The 18,973-nt window shown below is 42.6% G+C and overlaps 1 protein-coding gene and 1 long non-coding RNA gene across 26 annotated transcripts in view; one reads left to right on the plus strand and one right to left on the minus strand.

Moving 5' to 3' along the window:
* LOC139756152 (neuronal acetylcholine receptor subunit alpha-7-like) overlaps positions 1-18,973 on the plus strand; it is a 586,121-nt gene that overhangs the window by 495,066 nt on the left and 72,082 nt on the right. The window lies entirely within an intron of this gene.
* The window catches only part of LOC139756155 (uncharacterized), a 113,507-nt gene that overhangs the window by 14,105 nt on the left and 80,429 nt on the right, over positions 1-18,973 (minus strand). The gene's annotated exons all lie outside the window — the stretch shown is intronic.

Raw genomic sequence — 18,973 nt, forward strand, 5'->3', positions numbered from 1 at the left:
AAAAATTATAGATGAATTAATGAAATAATGTGTGTGTGTGTGTGTATATATATATATATATATATATATATATATATATATATATATATATATATATATATATATATATATATATATACACTACCTTACTTTCCAACCCGAGTATTTCCTTCTTCGGGATTCCCGCAGAGCTTAGGAAGCCAGCCACGTCCACCGAACGACACCACAGGTCAAAGTGTGGTTACTTTGCGTATGTGTGTGTGTGTGTGTGTGTGTGTGTGTGTTGTGGAGTGAGCACAGGACAAATGAGTGTGGACACTGCATCTTTCGCATGTGTGTGGTCATGTAATATGTTGAATCAGTGTTTGTGATGTTCTGAGGATGTACATCTTGTGGTGTGGCGTTTGGAACTTATGTTTATGATGTAGAGAATGTCAGTCATTTGTTTGTTGTATGTATGTGATGCCCATCATGGCTCTGGGGTAGCGCTGGATGGAAGTAAATGATCGGTTAATCAGGCTTATGGGAGGGTGAAAACTGGATCCATGTGTGTCAGGGTTGAAGAAGGCGACAGTAGATTCGTGTGGTTATGAATGAGGCATTCTTTTATGAGTCATTGTTACATAGTTGTTGTTGTTCCTTTGGTTGTACTGAGGTGTTGTGATGTGGTTGTGAAGTCAGTCATCTGCGTCTGCGTGTGAGAGAACTTTTACACTGTGCTCTGTGGGGGAGGAGACGGGAAAGACGGAAGGAGGTTGGAGAAAGAACTGTTCCTTGGGGAACTCCATAGTAAAGCTGAAGATTTTGGAGTTGAATTTTTTTTTGTGTGTAACTTTGGTATAGCGGCCAGCTAGGAAGTTGGCTCACCACATTTTTGCTACTGTTGCGAGTCTAATGTGTGTGAATGTGTCGGGGAACTGTGTCGAATGCTTGGAAATGTCTGTTGTCACTACTACTGTGCGGGAGGGGGTCTGTGGACGATTACAGCCATCCAGGATATCCTGTGTACAGTGGAGTGGTTGGGTCGACAGACGTGTTGTGCAAGTGAGTGGGATATTTTGTCTGATTCTGTTGTATATTAGTTTTTCAAAGAGCTGTGATCCTGAAGAAAGTGAAGATACTGGTTGGTAGAAAGAGAGAAGTTGAGCGGTTTGGAGTGCTTAGGATGAGTAGAACGCTTGCAAGTTCTCAGAAGGTTTGGGATCTAGTTGTGTAGCCTGGAGTGGGTGAAGATATGTTATCAATTGGACTGCAATTGGGTCAACAGTGTTTTGTGCGGAAGTGTGATATGTTGTCAGAGTCTGTCTCAAGGAGAGTTCTTGAAGGTCTTAACTGCGTTGTTAGTGTCGCTTGGGAATGGAGAGTGAGCCAGTGATAGTTTCAAAGCTTTATTTCTTTTTACGTAGGTTATTCATGACTGCACTGTACGAGTGTGTGGTTCGTTTGTGTCCGAGTTTTGACTGGTGTTTCATAAAGAGAGTCTTTGTATAAAGGAGTATCTCATGTGTGGAGGTTGCAGTCGTGAGGGACGTCTAGATTTCATTTATCTTTTGCCAGTCCTGGTTGCTGTTGGCTTTGTCGTCCAGTCAATAAGATAAAATGTCAGTTTGCGATTTGCCTTTCAGTGATTAGGTTATGATGGTATTATTTAGTGTCTGCAATTGTTCTCTGATCCCTAATGGTGGCGAGTGATTTTTTTGTGTATGAATATTTTCATCTTTGCTTCATAAAGTCCATAATATTATGAGAACTTTGGGTTATTCTGTTCGCTCTGTCCTTGTTGATGACACGGTTGGAAGTGTCGATGGTGCGTGAGATGCCATGCGATGGGAGATTGTCAGTAATCAAAGCTTAAAGCATTGCCCCGGAAAACAACTGAAGTTTATGTTAAGTGGATGTTGAGTGTCTTCGTTCTGGAAGCTTATCAATTGGACATGAGGGATCTTGTGATATGATGAATCTGTGATTACCATGTTGAGCAGAGATCAGGTATGATATGAGTAACTCGTGTGTGTCTAGGGAGTGTAGTTTCCGATTGGTGGATTCTAAGGCTGGTTTGGGAGGGCGAATGCTCTGTGCTCATCAGGTCATTACAATGTGAAGGTTACGTCACTATGGTGATTGCAGGAGGTGGGTTTGTAAAGGTCATGGCGAGTTTTCTAAGAGACATATAGTTTGTTTATGGCCTCTTGTTTTGAAATCTGTGGTGTAAGAGGAGTGAACGTCGTACGTGTCTCATGTGATGATGTCTAGCATGGATGAAATTTCGTCGAGTGGAAGCAGTGGACCGTTCAGGGTCAAGTGGAGTGTCAGGTTGGATCCATTTCCGTCATGGGTCAAGAGGGTGACGTTAGGTAGCCATTTACACGACAAATCCGAAAGGTCAGGATCAACAGCTGGGGCTTGGCTGTGGGCTGGCTTTCCTGTCCAGGCCATGAACCTGGTCTTATCAGTTTGATGGGTTGCGGCGCTAATCACTGTACTACTGAAGTTACAATATGTGTTTGAAGTGGGTGCTACTCTATGAGTGCAAATCATATTGATATTCACTTTATCTGTGTGCATTTATGTATATGTGTAAATATGTATTTATTTCTGTGTCCATCTATAAGTTGTACATGATGGACAGATTTATAGATAGACAAAGAGAGAGAGATAGATAGATAGACTGTCAGTATATCATATATATCCTCAGATATTCATATATTGTTTCTCTAAGTACATCAGTCTATCTGACTATTATTCTGCGCATATATATATATATATATATATATATATATATATATATATATATATATATATATATATATATATATACACACACACTAGACCTCCCTTGCTCCCATGGTGTAACGGTTAGAATTCCTGACCATAATGCATTCACGGGCCGCCTAGGGTCGAACGCATTGGTTCGACTCCTGGTTACGGCAGTCGGTCCTCAGTCAACCCAGCTGTTCATCCACCCCTAGGGGTTGGTCGATAAAATGGGTGCCTGATTCAGGCTAGGTAAAGTAATAAGGTAATAACCAACGATAACCTTTGGGTAAACGGACCACCTGACCCTAAAGAGAGGGTTTCTCTAGTATTAAGCACCTCAGCCCCTGCAGGGGTCCTGTATATAAGGCTGTTGTCCACACGAGCCCAAAGCCAGGAAATTTCTCCGAACGAACACAGTGAACACGTACATATGCCATCCTCCCCTGCCCTGCGTCCCACTGGAGCCAAAAGCATCTTGTCTGTCTTTGTTCTGTGACTTTCCTCTTTCTTCCCTCTCCTCCCGTCTCCTCCCATGTAAGAGTAGTCGGATCTTCTCCTCAGGATAGCTTTAAATACGTCTTTCTATTCTACTGGGAGGAACAAATTACTTTGGTGTGTTCGGTCTCTCTCAATGAGAACGTGAGTGGTTCAATCTGTCCAGGTTTGTTTACATCAAGTGGGCCATCTCATTTCGATCTCTCGCCCAACTGTTCCCACGTTTGACTTAGACTTCCATCACTTGGTGTTTTGTCAAGTGGGTCTGATGTCTTCTACGATTTTTCGCCTTGGATATCGTCGACTTTCCACCGTCCTAGTCAGTTATTCGTTTGTATTTTGCTATGTCACAAAATCCACTGCCGCTTCTTATGACAACGTCTCCTTCATCGTCTGGTGGAAGTATCGTGCGTCCTCGCCATTGCTCGTCTTCTACAGCAATCCTCGCATTTCCAAATTGAATCAAGTTTTATATGTATTCATTCTGCGTGTACAGGAAGGGTTCTTTGCCGGTATTCAACTTTGTCTATGTGTGTTTCTGGATTAAGTGACGGGCCCACCTGAACGATAGGTGCTTCCCATGTCATTTGGACTAGAAGACTATCGTGGGTTTGCGACATCCTACATGGTTATCTACGCTACGTGCATCACAGGAGATCCTCTCTATGTCTCATCCAACGGGGAACTTTGCCTCTCCTGGGGAAGGAAGAGTTGACCCTTCTACCGAGCCACACCCACACCTTGCGCGGTGGAAAACGCCGTCTCATGAGCGGTAAGACCCAGCAAGATAAGTAAAGCTCAGCCACTGGCGCCCACCTCGGTGCTCAGCTGATGTGGACGGATGAAGTCATCTCGACTCTTTAAGAATGTTGTACGAAGTCTGAGAACGGAGGCAGAGGACGTCTTGTCAGTTCCCTCCCAGTCCTCGAAATGCTTCTTCGCACAAGTTAAAAGGCTAAATGACACTTAAACCTTTTGCCCTAAGTCGTTCATGTTTACTTCTCACTGTTACTGGATTCTGGAACTCACCCCTCTTTTGTGGGCTGAATCCCGCTACGATAACTGAACGCGCTTCAGTGGTATAGTCAGTAGGGTTCCTGAACTCCTCTCTCCTGGCTGTTAGGTTCAGTCCGCAGTACAGCAAATGGTGCTGGGTCCATCCAGATGTTTCCTCCTTCCTACGGCCGTTTGGGAAATGGGTACGACGGGCTGACCCGCCCCCAACACACAGCATGCAACTCAGCTTGAGTTCTATCACGAATGTATCTTCTTTCTTCTTTTCCCCACTCCGACAGTAACCTGGAGTTTGGTCCCTCCGTGTCGTCACTTCATCCTCCAATGATCCTTTGCACCCAGGGTGTGCCCAGCCTTGCTCCGGAACCGGAACTCTTGACACATGGCGTTCCCAGCCTTGCTCCGGAACCTCTGGTGTTTAATGTCCGGTTACACAAGAAAATGTTTCCACCTTTGGTAGCATGCACTGCGAGAAGGACTTTGGTGGCCTTTTCTACGGAATCCGACGTTAGTCAAGTTGATGATACAAGGACTTCGAGAAGGGATTTTGATTCTCGGGTCCAGATGAGGTAGATCAAATGACGCCACCGTTTGAGGAAGTTCAAGCAGAGTTCTAAATACAATGATACGCTTTATCAAACAATGATCATGATGCAACGCATCTATCTATCTATCAATCAACTCGCCCGAATTCTTTGACTAATCAGTAGAGGGAGTTGAAAAAAAGGAAAATAATCTCTCATTATACAGTTTTCCATTTTCCTTATCAACGTTCCATCGTTGACAGAGATTTCTCTGTTTATCTATTTTCTTCGTTTTTGAAGGATCAATTACAACGTCTGGATCTCTAAGAGAACCATCTTGTTTACAACAATTACAACGTCTGGATCTCTAAGAGAACCATTTTGTTTACAACAACTACAACGTCTGGATCTCTGAGAGAACCATTTTGTTTACAACTACAACGTCTGGATCTCTAAGAGAACCATTTTGTTTACAACAGTTACAACAGCATCTGGATAAAAAGCATCTTGTTTGCGACGCGGAAGCAGAGAAACTGGACTTCTTTTTCCTCAGTCTGTCTTTGTTTTTCCCAAGCAACAGGGAGACGACCGCCCGCCACAGCAAGAGAGAGAGAGAGAGAGAGAGAGAGAGAGAGAGAGAGAGAGAGATATTGTCTTCATAGGTATGTTATCTTCCAGTCATCAAGTCCAGCTGGATCAGCCCAAGCTAATGTAGATTCCCAGGAAGATGGAAAGTCTCTTTTCCTGTCCAGAATGGCAAGCTTAACCAGCTCTCTTACGAATAGTTTACTCATTTTATTCTTTCCCGTAGTTACGAGTTCCCTCTGATGAATTACAGGAGTTTGGCCCTCAACTCAAACGGGAATGAAGGACAGAAGCAGCAATAATGCTGTGCCCAATAGACAAGGTGGCGAGTCCTTGACTACGCTTCATCCATCTTTGTTTTCAAGCCATCATACGAGACCAAGGAAAAAGCAGGAGGACAAATCCACCACGTTTCTACAGACACACACACTCTTCGTCTCCATCTGTGTCGTTCCCTGGTAGAGTGCAGTCTTCCTTTTTTCTTCATATTCATCCACGATAATGATAAATCATCGACTTATCGACTTCTAAAATTTTCTTTTTTCATAAGTGGTTCAGGATGACCATCTTTCAGGCAAAACAGGTACATCTAACACTTTCACTGGACGGTAGGCTGCAAGGGACAGCATACCAGTATGTCCCTGGCGACCTTATGTTCATAAAACACTTAGGCTGCAAGATGGGAAAGATCAAGATCCTAGTCCACCAGTTCGCATCCATACGTGTTCGACCTATATCTTGCTTCATATGGGATTTCTCATCAGCGTAGCAAAACCAACATTTCGTCCCTACGTTGTCTCGAGGAAGAGGTGAACCAGTCCTGGCGTTGTTGGACTTCTTCCCCGTTTAGGCCTTGTAGGAGGACGTTATAAAGACAGATTCTCGTCCCTCTAGGGATGGGTCTGTCGGGTGGACTGAAGTCATGCCTCTGACCACAAAGAGGCACAAGTGTCTAAGGTTCGTGTGGAATGCGCCTCAGCGTCAATCAATCCAACCATATATATATTCTATTTTCCATCTTTTCTCCAAGAGGTTTTCCTTTTTAGGTGCTCTGGAAAAAGCCTCAAGAAGAATAATTGAAGAAGATTATGAAAAACAAGGACTTCATTCACGGAGTCGCTTCAGCTTTTCAGAAAAGGGAAGGAAGTTGCCTACAGAAAAGGATTGTGGCTCAGCCAATTTTCGTAAAACGACCTTTTCAAGCCTCCAAAAGGGACATCTTGCACCGAATGGCAAGGTTGTTGAGGAACCTTTTCCTATGATGACCTACGCTTCTCTTTCCTCTCATCATAAGTTTGTGTAAATGCGGCCCTATAATACCAGGGTACTCTCCACCTTCACCTAAGTTTACTGCACCTCAGAATCAGAGTTGCTCCTCCAAACAGTAGTCAGTAGCAATACAAGCAGTCCAATACATCTCTCACCAGGAGGCATGCTGGTATCTTTTGGATAACAGATAGAAGACACCCTTGTTATCATAGAACCTTAGTCTTCTGCTATCAGCGTAGGGCCCTCCAGGTATTTGTAATAAGGTGGTTGAACTCTGTTCAAGTTTTCCAGTCCCTGTTTCTGGAATCACATCAGGACATGTATTCTCACTTTGTTTCGCCCTACACGAAATCTCACACCACCAAATGTTATCTTTCCCTCTGGTGTACATATCTTTACTAAATGTTAAAATGATTCTCAACATAGGAGTCTTTTTTGGTCAGTGGCAACGATGGCACAATCTCTCTCTTCCCTCCACTGGTTCATCTGACGACCTCTGGTTCATAGGGTCTTACGACCATTTCTTCGCAAGCTCTTGCGACTAATGGTTCATCTTACGTCCATTGGTCCAAAATGTCATACCTTTGCTTCATAAGGTCTTCAGAGGATAAATTCTGTTGTATTCAGTACATCATTCTACACCATTTCCTCTTCTACTTTTGAGGGAACTAGGTTGATGTCCTCGTCCTACATCGTCAATGGCCGAATCATGTCCACTTCTGATCTATCTATTCGCGCGTATGTTGGCTACGACAGGGCTAAAAGTGACTAGTCCATGGCTTTTCAGGTTTGTGATTTCCCTTCCCTGTCCAGAAATGCCTGTGAGAGTATACCTCGTTACCAAAGATACTTTACTCAGGGTGTCAGGCCTTCCAGGGGCTGCCAGTTTCAGCCAATTTCCAGAGTAGGGGCTCTGGTGCGCTGACAAGACACATGCCCAGGAGTTACCATGCTTGAGGACATCTGCCATTGTTTCCACGCCTCTGTTCTCGATAACACCTTGAGATTATCAACACCAAAACCTCTTTCATAGTTGCCCTTTTGGGACCACTTTCATTTTGAATCCTGGGGTGATATTACGAGGCCCGCAACCGACTAACAACTGCTTCCCTGGGATTATAACCATTTGTGCCTCGCGAAGTAGATTCGAAGTCCCTCGTAATCAGTCCCATTTTCATTGAGTTTACCTGTTGAAGTGCAACTCCACAAGTCCATTTTCTCCTTCTAGACTGGGGACGTATAATGAATATTTCCTGCCATGTTCTGTCACTAGAGACTCCTCAGTGTCATCAACAGCGAGAATGGAAGCCCATCCATCACCGTTTGTGTCAAGCAGGAGCCTCAGGATCTTGGGTCGACTCCAGATTCAAACTTTCTGGATATCATCTTCCTATTTCCCTTAACTCCAGAAAGTTTGTCAGTGAGAAGGGTGACTCTGCAGCTCATACCGAATATCTACCTCATTTCGAGGCCCTGGCGTGACTCAAGCACCCATGCCTACACTGCAAGAAGGAAGAACCTCACACTAGGTCCTCACACTCAAGCCTCACACTGGAGCAAATCGTTCTTAAAGGTAACAATGGAGCTCGGCTAGCACCTTTTGGCCACCTCTGCCCGAGTCTAGATCTAGAGGGATCTACCTTGTTTGGCACTGGGAGTCGACGAGTTTATTTCCTCCTTAACCACACAACGAGTCGACAAGTCTACCTCCTCCTTAACCACAATGTGAGTCGACCGGTCTACCTCCTCCATAGCCACACTAGGAGACGACCATTCTACCTCCTTAACCACACACACTAGGAGTCAACCAGTCGACCTACTACATAACCACAGCTCACCGCATCATCGTCACGGTAAGTTCGAGCCTTTCTCACCAGCGTCCATCCGGGTGTGCACTCCTCTTCCATATCGAATGGTTGGCTCTTCTTCATAAGAAATCGTGTGTTCCAGATTCCATGAATATTTACTTATTCTCCTACAGAAGAAGCCAGTGAAAAAAAAGATTCTCTTTCCAATACTTCTTCCTTCCTAGACACTCTTTCCTTCTTCTATTTGCGATATGTAGTTATGAAATTGGACTGTGTTCGTTGGAGTGAATTCCGGCTTTTGGACTCTTTGACAAGAGCCTGTCAGTTTTGTACATGGAGATGATGCTGAGTGGCAGATCACTTGTAACCCTATCCTTAAGGGCCAATGGTGAGTTTACCCATCATGAACTTTCTGGAACGTTGCTATATTTGTTCCAAAGGTAAGGGAGTTCTCTCTCATTTCCCTTGCCCAATGACACCCTCTCTTGAAGAGAAGTACTTTTTGTTTTTACAATTTAAAAACGATCATATATATATATATATATATATATATATATATATATATATATATATATATATAGGTTTTGAGTGTTCGGGGCGTGAACATGCAGGAGGTTGCGAGGTGTGCATGAAATAGAGTGAATTTGACCGATGTAGTAGACAGGGGGCGACAACAGACAGAACGTGGACATATGAGGAAGCTTAGTGCATTACATATGACAGTCATATATATATATATATATATATATATATATATATATATATATTATATATTCCTGCCCCAAAAGTCCCTTATATGCGGCTCTCACAACGCTAAGGAAACCGACCACGTCCACTGAGCGAGATCACAAGGCACTAAGTATGGTGATCTGTTTATACGGGGAGAGTGTGGGGAAAATTTAGCGGTAAAAATGTTCATTATCTTCATCGTGGTGGCTGCGTGAGTTGTGGACCTGAGAGGTCTTGTACGCTGACAGTCATGTTGGAATAAGCCGAGACGGGAAAGCTTAACACTTGCATGTCTGGGGAGTGTAGATTCATTTCTTTTTGGCAACTGAAATTTATGATATATGCGAAACTATGATCCACTTATGTTTGTCAGACTTTCTCCCTTTGGAAAAAGTTATCCAATATTACGAATATGTATACAAGACTTTAAATACGCGTTTTTTTGTTTTTTGTCTTCGATATGCCACAGGACATCACTTTTTTTTCTAGACCGCGTTTTTAGAAATAATCGATGTTTACTTTCTCAAAGAATGTTTTCGAAATCAAGACCAACTACTGTATTAAGCAATCCAAGCTGTCGGTACCTTCCCCTAACGTTTATGATAACCCACACTTGCCATATTTCCTGTGATAGTAGAATCTCGTTTATAAATCATTAATAAACCAATTCGCACAATAGTAATAGTAATAAATTCGACCATAATGATGTATCATCTAAGTATTTCTTCATCACTCACGCCACCACCGCCGTCACTGCTTGCCACCTTCCGAAATAACGTGCGTGACACTGATGCGGAGCCACGCCCACGCTTCACCTTCCGGCCAATCATCTTCGGTTATGGATCCAAGATGGCTGCGGAATGTTTACATCAAAAACCAATCACAGAAGATGTGGACTTCCTCCAAGAATGGGAGGAATGAAAACAGTCGAAGAATGATGATCATACGCACCTTAATCGCATTTAAGAAAGTGTTTTGGTGGTCTAATGACTAAATATTATGGGTAACGGAAAATAAAGATTTGTGAAGTATTTAAAGAAAATACTTAGATTAAATGTAACCAGCAAAATACGAAAATAGTTCGGTAGTATTGACATGAAATACGTAGACCAAATTAACCCAAACAAATCGACTGATGTCATGAATTTGCCTTAAAAGACTCTTAAATGAGGCCAAAGAACATATAAGCAATTCCCACAACCAAAGCGAAGTTGGGTAAGGTATCTATGAGCTGGATGCTAATGTATGTCACCTATTTATGAAATGAGAAAGGCGATAAATTGAATTATCACTCTAGTCTTACGACAGGCTTCGCTAAAACGAGGGAAATAACAGAAAAATCATGAGATTCCCATACCATGAAATGCTATCACAGACAATTAGTATGGCATACAGAACTAGAGGTCTTTTCTAAGTTATTTACTACAAAGTGAAGTATGTGCATTGATTAGTGACTTCAGTCACCGACAGAAAACAATGTGTAGAATTTTGAACGTCAAAACAACGGAAATGGTACCTGGCTCTATTCTTCTCATAGCATACATTTCTGACCTTTAAATGGGTCTCATACCTAAGATGTCCAAATTTGCTGACGAAACGAAACTAAGAGAATAGCGTTATATGCATGAACAAGACAGCAAAATAATTAAAACAATCTTCACAAACTAGCCCAGTGATCACACAAATGGGAACAAAGTTTAACGTAGAAAGTCGTAAAGTTATATTCTATGGATATGTTGCTACATACGACTCTCAGATATACGGAATATGATGAATAATGCATTATGAAGAGAAAGATATTGAAGTTGCTATCAAAAATAATCTGATGTATGCTTAAAGTGCAGCAGCATCTTAAAAAAGGGTTTAAAGGATGGCTTTCATAGCTAAGAAAATAGAGTATAAGTCAGTTCTGGTGAGAGCCTTGCGTAACATAGAATGTTGCAAGGCGGCTGAAATGGAATGTGAACGTGTTGTCGCTTGGTTAGTTAGAATTTTCATGATATCTATGGATCGTGCTGAGGTACCCGAGGATTGGCGGAATGCATATATTGTGCCATTGTATAAAGGCAAGGGGACTCAAAGTGAGAGTTCGAACTACAAAGATATGTTTGTTGAGTGTACCCGTTGAATGATATGGGAGAGGAGTGATTGAGAGGGTGAAGGCATGCACAGAGCATCAGACTGGGGAGTAACACTGGTTTCATGAGTGGCAGAGGATGTGTGGATCAGGGGTTTGCTAAAAAAATATGAGTGAGAAGTATTAGCAGAAGTATTTATATGTGGCATTTATGGATCTCGAGAAAGCATATGATAGGGTTGATAGAGATGCCTTGTGGAAGGTCTTACGATTACATGGTGTGGGAAGATACCCAGAGATGCCTTGTGGAAGGCCTTACGATTACATGGTGTGGGAGGATATCTGCTAGAAGCAGTGACAAAATTTCATCAACAGTTTAAGGCGGGTGTACAAGTAGGAAGAGAGGAGAGCGAGTGGTTCCAGGTAAAGGTTGGTAAGATGTAGAGGTATTGGCTGTTACCATGGCTATTTAATCTGCCGTGACATGGAGTGTTGAGGAAGGTAAATGCAAAGGTTATGGAGAAAGGGGCGAGCATGCAGTCTTTGGGGGCTGAGAAGGCCTGAGAAGTGAGTTAGTTGTTGTATGCTGTTGATACACCACTGGTGGCAGAGTAAGGTGGGAAACTGCAGAGGTTTGGGGCTATAATTGGGAAAGTGTGTGAATTGAGGGAGCAAATGTAAATAAAAGTAAGTTATTAGATTTATGAGGGCAAAGCGAGAGGTTAGTTGGGATCTGAGTTTGAATGGAGAAAATTCAGAGGGAGTGAGGGGTTTTAGATACGTTGGAGTGGACATACCAGTGAATGGAACCTTGGAAGTGGAAGCGAGTCATGTGGTAGGTGAGGGGGCGAAAGTCCTGGGAGCATTGAGGAATGTCTGGAAAGAGAGGTCGTTACCTGGGAGGGCGAAAATGGGTATGTTTGAAGATTACCCAAGGACCTCTTTCTAGAGGCTACTGTAGCCCAAGACTACGCTACCTTTAGTTGAAGGGAAACCTAGACTCTGTTGGAGCGAGTTCTTGACTATACTGAACTCCCAGTGATACAGCTACACTAAAGGTGACTTATCACTTGTATTGTAACCAAGAGCAGGTGAAGGCCGGTTATATGTGTGCGTATATATAATTATATATATATATATATATATATATATATATATATATATATATATATATGTTATCCCAGGAACTTCCTAAAGGCTCCTAAAGCCCAGGGATGCACTGCTTTTTATATGGTGTGGGAAGAAAGCGACCAAATGAACTGGGGGATTTTTGTGTACGAGCAGGAAGAAAGAAGAGCGAGTGGTTCCACGTGAATATTGGTCTGTGTCAAGGATGTGTGATGTCACCAGGGCTTTTTAGTCCGTTTGTGGATAAGGTAGAGAGGAGATGAATGCGATAGTCTTGCAGAGAAGGGTATTTTCTGCAGTCTGCCCTGAGTGAGAGGTAGGCCAGGGATTGACAGTAATTGTTCGCCGATGATACTGCGGTAGTGGCAGATTCAAGCAAGAAGCTGCAGAAGCTAGGATGTGAATTTTGGAGCGTGATAAAAGCAAGTTAAGAGTAAATGTGATGAAGACAAGGCTCTTCAGGGTTCACGGTAGAAACAGGCAGTTTAGTGGATTATGAGTTTGAATGGAGAGAACCCGGAGGAAGTGAAACAGTTAAGATACCTCGGAGTGGACGTGATAGAAAGTGGAACTGCAGGAGAAGAAAAGTGGAATAGGGACTGTGAGGGGAGGCCTAAGGTCCTGGGCACATTGAGGAATGTGTGGAAAACCAGATGGTTATGTTTGATGGTATAGTAGTCCCGACGGTGTTGTACGAGTTCGCGGCGTGAAGAAATTAAGGAAAAGAGGGATGTGTTGGAGATGAAATTTGTGAGGATGATATATGGCGTGATGAAGGTTATACAAAGGAGGTTATTTATGAAGATCAGAAACTTAAAGATTAACGTGGTAAAAGCTGGAGAACATACAGGTAGTTAAGAGAAAAAGATCTGCAAACTGTCATCTTAGGAGAGGCTGTGTCATAGGGACTATAGTATCACCACAGGACTTATTACTCCCGTGGAGTCTACAATTTCCTGCTACTGGAAGCAGCGCAGCCTTTAGACAAGTCTTGGATAACACCAGGACTCCATAGTGATTGAATCCCGGGGTGATCATAAATTAATAGAAATATATAATGGACGTGCGAGCGAAATCTGGAAGCGTTCCCTTCCTAATATTCTTTGATATATATATATATATATATATATATATATATATATATATATATATATATATATATATATATATATATACATAAGATGGAATATAGGAAGGAACCAAGCGAGGAATGCAAATCCTCCTCAAAGGCTCAGGCTAGGGTGTCTGAATGTGTGTGAGTGTCACCAAGTTCAAAAGAAATGGGAGATATAGGTAGCATATTGAGGAGAGGAACCTAGATGTTCTGGCTCTGAGTGGAACAAAGTTAAAAGATAAGAGTTGTGGAAATGTGTGAAGAAGTGAGCCTCAGACTGATGTGGGTCGGAATGAAAGTGGATTATAAGAGGTGGATGAAGATTATCTGTGCTTACACACCTAGAAATGAGAGGACGAAGGAAGAGGCGAGATCATTGAGGAGGTGAGTGACTGTCATTAGTTTCGATGCCAGGAATCGATCAATAGTAATGGGCGATTTGAATATGAGAGTGGGTAATGTTGATATTGGTTATGATTAGGGGCAGAGGTTACCCAGTGTTGAAAATGAGACTGGTAAATAGCTTGTGGAGTTGTGCGCTGAAAAAGGGACTTGTGAAGGGAAATAATTTGATTAAAAAGGACATATACTGAAACACATGGGTGAGTAGGTAAGATTGTAAGAGGTTATTAATGGATCATGTATTAATTAATAGTTCTGCAAAGAGGAGACTTTTGGGTGTGAATGTGTTGAGAGGGACACCTGGTGGGATGTCTGATATTACTTAGCAAAGACGAGGGTAAAGTTTCGTTGAGGATCTCGGACAAAAGGAAATGATATGGGTTGGAAGAGGATTCTGTATGTGACTGAGTTGGAAAAATGCTTATGGGAAGAGAAATCATGACAGATTGAGTGTAGAATGGCAAAAGGCGAGGGGAAATGAAGATAGGAGGAGTAGCTGAAGAATGGGAGGTATTTAGGGAAGGAGTGCTTGCATGTGCGAGAGAAGGATGTGGCATGCGGATGGTGGGAGGTGGAGAGGTGAGAAAGGATAGGGAGTGGTGAGACGAAGTTGTTAGTTTGATTGTGAAAGACAAAAGGAAATATGTATAAGCTAGCAGGGAAAGGGGCAAGAAGAAGGTGCAGGGAATGAAAAAGAGGGCAAATCAGAGTTGTGATGCGCGAGTATCAGCAAACTTTAGGATGAATAAGAATAGGTTTCTGTAAAAACAACTAAACAAATAAGAACAAATGGGCGAAGGAAACCATTAGGGAAGAGGTAAAAGGCAGAAATGAGGTGAAGAGGAGATGGAATAAGTATTTTGAAAGATGGTTAAACGTGTTCGATGATAGGATGGCAGATATGGGATGTTTTGGAAGTGGAGGTATGCGAAGTGGGATAGTCATGGAAAGAGGGTTGGTGAAAAGAGAAGAGGTGGTGAGAGCCTTGCGTAGAATGAAGTGCGGCAATGAGGCTGTAATGGATGTGATTCTAGTTGAATTTCTTAAGAAAGGGGATGACTGTGTTGTTGATTGGTAATTTAGAATTTCTATTGTATATGTGGTTGTTCAAATAGCAGAGGCATACTTTTGTTAAGTATACCTGGTAAATTGTATCAGAAAATGATGATTTAGAGGGTGGTGGCATGCATAGAGTTTCTGATTACAAAGCTTCAGTGACGGCTAAGAACGTGTGTATTGAGTGTTCACTTTCAAGAATGTGTGTGAAAAATACTTAAGAGAAACGGGAAGACTTTATGTAGTATTGATGCATCTGGAGGGTTGACGATAATGTTCTGTAGAAGTATTGAAGTCTTTTTATTTCTGCTTTGGGAACTAGTGGTTAGCTATAGAGTGCTTTGGATGGGAGAGGTGTAGCGTTGTTGGAGTGAATTGAGTGGCGAGCATGATGAGGTGGATTTGTATTGGCAGGATCTCGTTTCATTGTGAAGGTGCTAAGTGTTTGCAGCTGCTCAACATCCAGAGATTGTTCTGAATGCTTTATCCTGTGTTTGCAGATTTTTTATATTTGCTTTTGAGAGGATGGAAACTCATGCAGGTGAGGCATAGTGTAGAGTGGAACAGATGAATTGTAAGTAGTGGATGTTGAGGGATTCTTTTTCTAGTGCAAATGTGGTGCCAGTTGGTGTTCCGAGGGCATCAAGTTTGTATGTTTGTTTTGTGTTGATATGGATGTGGGGAGTGAACGTCATGTTTGGGTCGAATGTGATGCTTAGAATGGTCCGTGTTTTGTTCAGTGGGGGCGAATGTCAGCTCAAGGTGACTGGCGGATGTGACGTGGATAAAGAATTACTGAAATCTTCCGTGTGACACAGATATTCTGCCGGAGGTGAGCCACTTTTTCAATTGAGTAATGTTGTACTGCATGTTTGTTGTTGCTACTGTGGTTACAAAGTGTTGTGATTTGAGGACCTCCATGTGGTTTGCTGGAGGTAGTGGGAGGTAGTGGAGTGTTGATACTGAATGGGGTTAGAGAAAGAACGGCTCCCTGGGGAACTCCATTGCCAAGTTTAAATGTTTATAGGTGAAGTTATTGTGAGTGACTCTGGCATGGCGGTCTCCTGTGAAACTGGAACAATTTAGGTGGTGTCAAGTATTTTGTCTGTGCAGATGTTTCGGAGAATTATGTCAAATACTTTGTTAACAGTTATTGCCACTAGTATTGTGCGGGAAGGGGACTGCGGTGGTTAAAGCCATCTAGAATATGTTGTGTAAGGTCAGTGTGTATAGTGTTGGTGTAGTGGTTGGATCTGAAACTAGTCCCTATAGGTCATAGTGGGATATATACACATACGCTCGGCACTCAGTTCTTAGCACCAGCAATCGAATCCTCTCATAAAAAAACAGCACCGCAACTAATCGGCAAACCTGCAGGCGGAAATGGAAAGCCCTCCTCCGCCTCACACTTCAACAACCTCCTCCGACAGATCTCCCGCCCAAAACAAACATAACACAAAAAAAAAAAAATTACACACGAAAATGGCCCGACAAGCACTAAACAACCATCATTCCCACTCAGTCTTAAACACCACAAAACCAGACATACATCCATCTGAAACCATACTCCCCAGATAAACACGAGTCACGCTTTCCTGTCGACGCTCTGGACATTATCCAACCAACACTAAAAACACCGTTTGAACACCCAAGACCCTTCAACATTACAATGCATCTACCATAAAGAAGACACAGAATATTTACTATTTAACTGACCTGCCCTCTCTGGACATAGAGGTGCACATAACTGCAATTTATGATCTATGGTCCCGACCAGTGGACGTAGCCGGCTACCTGAGCGCTGCAGGAGCCTTATAAGGACAGAAGAGACTTCAGGGGTAGGAATATATATATATATATATATATATATATATATATATATATATATATATATATATATATATATATATATCCCAAGATATAGAGGAGAGAATATATTCCACTATCCCCTGCGTGTCATAAAAGGTGTTTAAGAAGGGCGGGGGCGTGAGGGCTGGAAACCCACCCCTCATGAGATTCAGTTCTGTAAAATTTGGAACAATAGAAGAAACCAAGTGAGGAGTGGTACTCATCCACCTCGTAACTTTAGGCTGGTGTGTCAGGATGTGTGTGTGTGTACGTAATCAAGATGAGAAGAGAGGAGAGAAAGGTAGTATGTTTGAGAAGAAGAACCTGGACGTTCTGGCTCAGAGTGAAACAAAGCTCAAGGGGAAAAAAATCATTTGCAAGGGTGAGAATCTAAGGAAGGGGCTGAAGGAGGAGCTGTAGTAATGTGCGAGTGTAAGTGAGCCTCAGATTGTTGTGAGTAAAAGATAAAGTGGACTACGAGATGTAAATGATCATTTAGTACATATGCACCTGGAAGCGAGAGGAATGAAGGAAAGAGACGAGTACTTTGGGAGGAGCTGAGCTGGTGTGTTTAAACTTTTATATGAGGGACTGGGTATTAGTGATGGGCGATTTGATTGTACGAGTGAATAATGTAGTAATAGAGGGAATAACTGTGTGTGTGGGGGGGGGGGGAGGGAATGAAGTACCCAGTGTTGTGAATAAATATGATGAGCTTGTGGACTTGTGTGCTGAAACAGGACTGATGATTGAGAATACCCGATTTAAGAAAGGGGACATACAATAGTACTAATTGATAGGCGTGCAGAAGAGAGAGACTGAGATGCGAGTGTGCAGTTAGTGGGATGTATGATCATTACTCAGTGGAGGCGAAGGTCAAAGTTCGCAGAGATTTTTCAGGACAGAGGAAATAATACGGGTAGAAAGAGGGTGGTGTAAGTAAATGAGCTTGGAAAAGAGGCTAGTGTGAAGCGATACAGGGAAAGGCTGAGTGTAGTATAGCAAATGATGAGAGTAAATAAGCAAGGGGAATGTGGAGGAATGAAAGGTATATAATTGCTGACATGTTCGAGACAAGTGTGTGTGTGGCATGTGAAAAGTGGGAGGAGGACATCTCAAAAAAGGTGGCGAGTGATAGGAAAACAGGTGATGAATTGCTAGCAAGAGAGAAAAGAGAAGTGTAATGATATTATTTGTAGGGAAAGTAGACGAGTGATTGAGAGATTCACAAGAGAAAGCGGCAGGAGGTAAAGAGAATTGTGCAGGGGCTGGAAATGGCAGCAAATTAAATTTAGGGTAAGCAAGTATCGGCAAACATCAGGATGAATAAGTAAATATTTTGAAAGGTGGTTGATATTCTGAGAAAAACTAGAGAACAAATGGGAACATCGGTGAAGGCAAATGGGGAAGTGGTAACAGGTAGTGATAAAGTGAAGAGGAGATTGAGTGAGCACTTTGAAGAAGTGTTGAATGTGTCTGATAATAAGATGGCAGATGTAGGGTGTTTGAGTCGGGTCGGTATGAGAAGTGAGAGTCCTGGAAAGTCATTTGGTGAAGAGAGAAGTGATGAATGCCTTGTGAAAGGTGAAGTGTGGCATGTCGGTTAGAGTGAATGGGATTACATTTGAATTTCTCAAGAAAGGAGATAACCGATATTGTTGGCTGGATAGTTAGGATATTTGATGTATGTGTGGTTCGTGATGAAGTATCTGAGGACTGGCAGGATCCTGTATAGTGCAGCAGGAGTTCCTTCTCTCCATTTGAGGCTCCGGCAGTGCTATGGAAGTTAGCCACGTCCGCCGGAAGGGACCACAAGTCACAAAGCGTTTAGATCTATGTGCAGAGAGTGCAAGACAGTTGACTGCTAAGTGCTCGGTATCTTCTTTATGGTAGTTGCATCGTGGGCATGAAGGGTCTTGAGATATGTTGAAGCAGTGTTTGTAGTGTTGTAGTGATGGGTGATGTCCAAAGCGTAAGAGTGTGACCCGTGTTTGTCTGGGGAATGTGGTTTATGATGAGTGTAAGTCTGGTGGATTAGAATTCAAGGCAGAAATGGGAGGTCGGTTGTTTAGTGCATGTCTGGTTATTTGTGAGTGTGTTTTGTCACTGCTACATTTGTTGGGTGTGGGGAGGTTTGTGAGGCAGAGTAAAGCTTTTTATCTTTACTGGGGGTTGATGTCTAGTTATA

Source organism: Panulirus ornatus, chromosome 20, assembly GCF_036320965.1.
Source record: "Panulirus ornatus isolate Po-2019 chromosome 20, ASM3632096v1, whole genome shotgun sequence".
Lineage (NCBI taxonomy): Eukaryota > Metazoa > Arthropoda > Malacostraca > Decapoda > Palinuridae > Panulirus > Panulirus ornatus.